Source organism: Schistocerca gregaria, chromosome 1 (assembly GCF_023897955.1).
Source record: "Schistocerca gregaria isolate iqSchGreg1 chromosome 1, iqSchGreg1.2, whole genome shotgun sequence".
NCBI classification, from domain to species: domain Eukaryota; kingdom Metazoa; phylum Arthropoda; class Insecta; order Orthoptera; family Acrididae; genus Schistocerca; species Schistocerca gregaria.
Genome location: NC_064920.1, coordinates 1,090,904,038 through 1,090,911,544, shown reverse-complemented (window position 1 = coordinate 1,090,911,544; position 7,507 = coordinate 1,090,904,038).

Here is a 7,507-nt window from a genome sequence, read left to right as displayed (position 1 = left end):
TTATGTGATCTACCCATCTAATCTACAGCATTCTTCTGTAGCACCTCATTTCGAAAGCTTCTATTATCTTCTTGTCCAAATTATTTATCGTCCATGTTTCACTTCCATACATGGCTACACTCCGTACAAATTCTTTCAGAAACGACTTCCTGACGCTTAAATCTATACTCGATGTTAACAAATTTTTCTTCTTCAGAAACGCTTTTCTTGCCATTGCCAGTCAACATTTTAGATTCTGTCTACTTCGACCATCATCAGTTATTTTGCTCCCCAAATACCAAAACTCCTTTACTACTTTAAGTGTCTCATTTCCTAATCTGATTCCCGCAGCATCATCCGATTTAATTCGACTACATTCCATTATCCTCGTTTCGCTTTTGTTGATGTTCATCTTATATCCTCCTTTCAAGACACTGTGCATTCCGTTCAGCTGCGCTTCCATGTCCTTTGCTGTCTCTGACAGAATTACAACGTCATCGGCGAACCTCAAAGTGTTTATTTCTTCTCCATGGATTTTAATTCCTACTCTGAATTTTTCTTTTGTTTCCTTTACTGCTTGTTCAATATATAGATTAAATAACATCGGAGATAGGCTACAACCCTGTCTCACTCCCTTCCCAACCACTGCTTCCCTTTCATGCCCCTCGACTCTTATAACTGCCATCTTGTTTCTGTACAAATTGTATATACCTTTTTCGCTCCCTCTATTTTACCAATGCCACCTTCAGAATTTTAAAGAGGGTATTCCAGTCAGCATTGTCAAAAGCTTTCTCTAAGTCTAAAAATGTTAGAAACGTAGGTTTGCTTTTCCTTAATCTATTTTCAAAGATACGTCGTAGGGTCAGTATTGCCTCACGTGTTCCAACATTTCTACGGAATCCAAACTGATCTTCCCCGAGGTCGGCTTCTACCAGTTTTTCCATTCGTCTGTAAGGAATTCGTGTTAGTATTTTACAGCCGTGACTTATTAAACTGATATTTCGGTAATTTTCACATCTGTCAACTCCTGCTTTCTTTGGGATTGGAATTATTATATTCTTTTTGACGTCTGAGGGTATTTCGCCTGTCTCATACATATGTTCATTCCACCGTTCTGCTTCCCCTTCTTTACTTAGAACTGGGTTTCCATCTGAGCACTTGATATTCATGCAAGTTAATATTTAGTGGGGTTACCCTTTGCAGCTACTACTGCTTGTAGTCGTGTGGGCATCGGCGTGACCAGGTAGCCGTCAGAGGGGCTGGAATTTTGTTCCATCCGTCTTGAAGTGTTTCTTTTAGGTCTCTCTTGTGACAGATGTGTCTTCTCCTGATGTTACCTTCCTGTACATTCCAAAGGTGCTCAACAGGATTAATGTCTCGGCTCTGAGGAGTGGTGTTGTTTTCGGGTATTGCACAGGAGCCACAGCCCTGTATTTAGAGCCGTATGCTTTGGGTCGTTATCTTGTTGAAAAATGTAATTTCCTCGCAGACTTAATTTTCCGGCCCTAGGATTCAGATCTCCACATTATTCTTACACCACACCATTCGCCTCCCATCCTACCAGAATACGCTATATTTACTCTCATCAGAAAATATTAGAAGTATTCCTTTCTGAATCTATGTTCCAACGCAAAATGAAGACGTTTCTTTCGATTCTGTTCGCTGACCCAAAATTTCTTGCGCGCTATCCGGCCGTGATACCCATACGTTTTGTAGGTATTTCTGGTTGTGTTGGCACGTACCTTCTTTCCCCTAGACTCTAACTCCCCAGCCAACTTACGAGCGCTGATCTTAGGTTTCTCCCCCATTTTCCTCACGTCTGCATCAGGCAAAGTGTGAGGGAGTCCGGTACGTGGTTGGTTTCTTAATGATTTTGTTGCGCAAAATCGGTCTATTATTGACAGAACCGTCGACCTAGATCTACCGACTACTTCAGCAATCTCGTAAGAAGATTTGCACTCATTATGTACGTGGAGAAGAACTTTCCTTTCGAATAGCGTCGTCTCACTACCCTTACGGCCCATGGCGCTGATTGTCCTGTATCGACGCCGTTCAGAACCACACAGACGGTACAGTGGGGGCCCCCACTAGTGTGTTCTTTGGGTCAGCGTTACAGTTAATCACTGCGCGCAGAATTTCGGCATGTTCATATGGTGGACGAATACCTTATGAACTAGCTCTTGTATTACATTCTCTATTTTGTTAACTTTCCTGCCGATTTGGATGTGTTTCTTTCATTGCTTTTTTTTTTTTAAACAAAAATGACTTACCGAGGTACTTCTTACACGACTAGCCTCTTATACATTTCTTTTCATGTTACACAGGCTTTGTTTTCTAGAAGAAAGCTAGACGAACACTTTTTGGACTCACTGTGTTTCCTGAAATGGATTGGAGGTGGTTCCATCGATTTTCCTGCATCTCTGAAGTGGTCGCCCCGAAGTCTTGATCTGTTATCTTGCGACAGTGCTTTATGGGAGTTCATGAGACAGAAGGCTGCTGGCACATGGTAAGACGGTTGAAGAACTTCAGGATGCAGTTTGACGTGCATTTACTGCCATCGTGCCTGGAATTTTGAGGAGAATTTCACGTCGTACATGGAGGAAAATCGTACTCTGTTACAAAAACGGTGATGTAGAAACAGACACTCTGGAGTAAGTAGTAAAGAATAGTCACACAATTTCGAAGTTGTCGGGGTCAGGGATTTTCTCTGCCTCGTGATGACTGGGTGTTGAGTGATGTCCTTAGGTTAGTTAGGTTTAAGTAGTTCTAAGATCTAGGGGACTGATGACCATAGCTGTTAAGTCCCATAGTGCTCAGAGCCATCTGAACCATTTTTTTCGAAGTTGTCCTCTGCCATATTACCACATTAATACAATGCGACCATTCATGGATATTTGGACACGCGACAGGGAGAAACAGGGCTTTGTAATCACTCTGTACACAATGCAAAAAAAAAAAACTACTGCTCTTGTACCCAGCCAGAAGGCTTGACCGAACACTATATCGACTAGAATATCTGTGCATTGTAGTATGTTCTTCATTTGTGTGATCATACTGTCCCTATTAGATTAGTAATTATTGAAGGTATTTTAACCCTAAGACGCCCAAGCCTTTTTTTGGATGCCTAAGGAGGGGGGGGGGGGGGGGGCGGTTCGGCGAGCCCACAGGTATTAAATAAGTTTACTGACGAAAAATTACAACTTTCAAAATGGTTTATGTATTTTAACTAAGGCAACGGTTTATAAATGTTGTTAATTGTTATAAATATTGGATTGAATGAATAAAAAATTGACATATTGCAATACAAAATACAGATGTGTTCATATACGATAGACTACTCTGAGTCCTCAACTTCAAGGCAAGAGACACAATTCACAATTTTTTTCTGAATGTGTGTACACACATGTTTATGACATTGTCCACAATAGTGTTTTGGTTTACTTAGATTGTTGTACTTTTGCTTCTTTCTTTTAGCTTTTCTTACACAAACATTGCTCCGACCTTTCCCTGCAGGAGGCTGACGTGCCTCTGTTGCCACTTCTTCTGTTGTCATTTCTTTGATTTTCTTTTGTAGAATAGTCGCCATTGATTGAACAATTTGGTTAGATAACCCTCCTGCATTGGCACTTCTTTCTTCTACCTGCAATTTCACTAGTTCCGTCCCCGCTTGCAGAAGATAAAGTTTCCGTTTGTTGTGTTTCTTTTCATTCCATCTTGGATGTTGCTGGATGTGTATGGTAGTTGCATTGATAACACAAATGTCGATGAGAGAGTAAAATACAGACAGAGGCCATCTCTTTGTTTCCTTCTTGCGGGCGTACATACGCGCCATTTGATCCATGGTATCAATTCCACATTTAGTGGAATTATAATATGCATATATCTCGGTTTTATTCTTCTCTCCTCCAACAGTGCCTTTATCTTGGTGCACTGTTGCCAAACATCAGTAAGTTTTTACTTGGTTTCGTTTTTGCTGTGTAGGACACCAAAGTTACTGGAGGCCTACGTGTTGGGAACTGCACTAACTCACTGCAAGTTTACAAGATCAAAAACAGCTGACTGACATCAACAATCACATCCTCTGAAAGTAAACCAATTGTTGTGATATCAAGAACACCAACCAACAAGAAACTAACTTGCATTGTTGTAGAGACGAGAAATACGCAATCCTACAAAGAGAAATTTTCTATAGCATGGAAGCGTAAGGGGGGGGGGGGGGGTTGTTCGACCCATAATAAGATTATTTTTCTTTCAAAGCAGGAATTTTCTATAAAATATATTGACACTAACGTTTCATAAAATAGCCAACAAACAATAACTCAAAGGGAATATATAGTATGAAAGTTACTTGGGCAAAACCAGGGGACATAAAAAAAATTGTGGGTTCAACGAACCCCCCCCCCCCCCCTTTGGCGTCCTAGGGTTAAATCTGTCTTTGCTGCTACAAGAAAATGTGTATTTTTGTCGTCAAGCACGTTTCGTTTTATTGAAGAAAAACATATGCAATAATGGTATGTGGTATCTGATGTGTGATTTTCGCTTACACCAGAAATGTTTTGCTTGCTTGTTTTTGAGTATTCTTTTGTCTGGCATTTTTCCCCTTAATGCCACTATGCGCATATTGATGTGAAACACAACCCAACATAGCGCATGGATTTAAAATTCAGTCAATAAAGTAGTGTATCTCTGCATGTGGGCAATACGATGCGTTTAATAAGCCGCTGGAACAAACTACGGCACTGCAACGGCTCAGCTATGAATCATATGAGCATTACTCTGGGCTGGTCGTTGCAAGCTGCGCTTGCACTGTTGCCAAGTTAACTCGCGTGGCGTCGTCTCTCCCTTCCTCTTCCCTCCCCACTGCCTCAACCCCCCCCCCCCCCACTCCCACCATTGGCAGATTCCCAGAACGCGCGCGAAACGGCCTGTGGGCTCACGGGGAATCACAGACTCGTGACGTCACTCGTCAGATCGCGCCTGCTGCCGCCATAGCGTGACGCATTCGTACTCGTGGTCACAGCAGCCGTTGCTGCGCGAGTTGAGTGTATTCACACTGTGCGGGGCAATTTATTGGATGTCGTCATTCCGCTGGAGAAAGACAAATGTGGAAATCATTTACTAAGCACGCGGAAGAATAACAATGGCAATAAATTCGAAATAAATTTGAAGCTCTCTGTAACTTTATATGGGCTATTTTATCCACGAAGACTGGAGAATTCCTTTGCTGTATGGCATTATGATGGGAAAAACGCTGAACCACCTCAACGATTTATTTATTATTCACATATGGGCAAATAGGACCACCCGAGATACAATCTACCAGTGTCACTTTTGATGGCTTCCTTTGTGTCCAAATTTGTTTCTCGTTTCAGAGTGAAGTCTCTTTCTTTTATCTTTTCTAATTTGTCTCTGACCAACTTTCCAAGCAAATATCTGTTACCTGATTTTTTTTCTATTTGTAACGTCTGCCTGAGTTTTACCTTTTCTTTAAGGTTCTCTCTGGGGTTCGATTCCCTGGGGGGCCAGGTATTTTCTCTGCCTCGTGATGACTGGGTGTTGTGTGATGTCCTTAGGTTAGTTAGGTTTAAGTCGTTCTAAGTTCTAGGGGGCTGATGACCATAGATGTTAAGTCCCATAGTGCTCAGAGCCATTTGAATCATTTTTTTAAGATTCTCCTTAGTCGCAGCGATCCATTTAATTGGCTCAGTTTTAGCCTTACTTTTGTTTTCGTAGCATTCTACTATGAGTTTTGTCAACCTGGTGGGTGCCATTCTTTTAATGTGCCCATAAAATTTAAGTCTTAGTTTTCCTATAACACCATGTAAGTCTATGTGTTCTTCTATTTCTTTATTACTTCTCAGCCTATAAGTTTCTCCATCAGTAATTCTGGGGCCTAATATTTTCCTAACAATCCTTCTTTCTTTCTTTTGAATATCTTCAATATCCCTATTTCTATTTCAAATTAATTTTTCTGCTCCATAAAGACATTCGGGTTTGATTACAATGCTGTAATACCGAATTTTACTGAATTTAAAAAGTAATTTTTTATTATAAATATTTTTTGTTAATCTGAATGCAGTGACCCTTTTTGACAGCGACCTTTGTTTGCAGCTTTTTACAGACCGTTTTCTTGAACGATTTCCCCACAACTATTTACACTGAGAAATCCTTTTTATTTTTCCATACTTTGTGTTCAAAACCTTTGCTGCATGTTTGTTGAATGTCATGCATTCCGTTTTTTCGAATGATATTTGTAGTTCTACTTTGTCCGCAACTTCTATAAGAATTTCAATTTGTTTCTGAGCTGCGGTAATATCCCTAGTTAAAATTTCCAGATCATCTGCAAAGACGAGGTAATCTACTCTAATATTATTTCTGCCTTAGTTGATTGATCTATATTTTGACTCGATGTTTGCTCACGCCATTCTGTAATCAACTTTCCCAAAACACAGTTAAACAGTTACGGGGAGAGTCCATCTCCCTGTCTAACATCAGTCTTTATATCAAATGGTTCAGAAATTTCTCCCACGAACGTAACTTCAGAGCTAGTGTTAGTTAACGTTTCCTCAATCAGTGTTATCTAGCCCTTGCTCCTTTCAAATTTGGAAATGAGATTCACGATCTACTGAGTCGTAGGCCTTCTTAAAATCCACAACAGTACTTACAATATTGTTAGTAGAAATTCTTTGGTGCCTAAGGATTACTTTTAAATTAAAAATTTGTTCCATCAGGATCTGTTTGTTCTAAAGCCTGCTTGGTATTCAACAATTTTAGGTTCTAACTATTCTTGGGCTCGATCAAGCAAACAGTGGTAATTATTAACATCGGTTCTATTCCCTTTTTTATGTAATGGATGAATTAGGACAGTTTTCCAATCCTCAGGTATTTTCTCAGTTTTTATTTATGTTGTAACTATTTTTCGAGCCCGAGCCCATCTTAAAAGACTATGACACACACTCATTTGTCAAAAACTGAATATTACTGCTCGTTTAAATTAAGCGTATTTTTTCTACAGTCTCATTCTTATACTGCAGTCTCTTTTTTTTTTAGATTGCTGTGCAGAAAAAGCGTACGTCCCGTATTGAATATTATTTTGGAGTAATGCATGAGAAAAAGAATACGTAATTTACCCAGAAATTTAAGCATCTAACAAGGTAAAGTTCTTAAAATAGACATATGCTTCCGAACTGGTGCTGCGAAATATCTCTACTTCCGTGAAATGTTCGCTCGATTCAAAACCTGGCGAGTACACGAAGGATCCGAAATCAGTTGCCGGATGCGTCGATGGGGCCAACCAAGAAAGTTGAAATATTTCACGCCAGGGGGAAGCGATCAGACAATGGACTAAAGCTGCGTTTTCCTGCTGCTCACTCGCACAATCCAAACATATGAGACCGTTTTCCTAGGGTGCGTACAATGTAGCGCCGCAGCGGGCTACGCCTGCGAGGAACGCTTGCGTACTTCGGGAGGAGTCAGTCCAGCACGTCGCAGAGGTTTACTTGGCCCGAGGAGCGGGGGTAGTCGAATT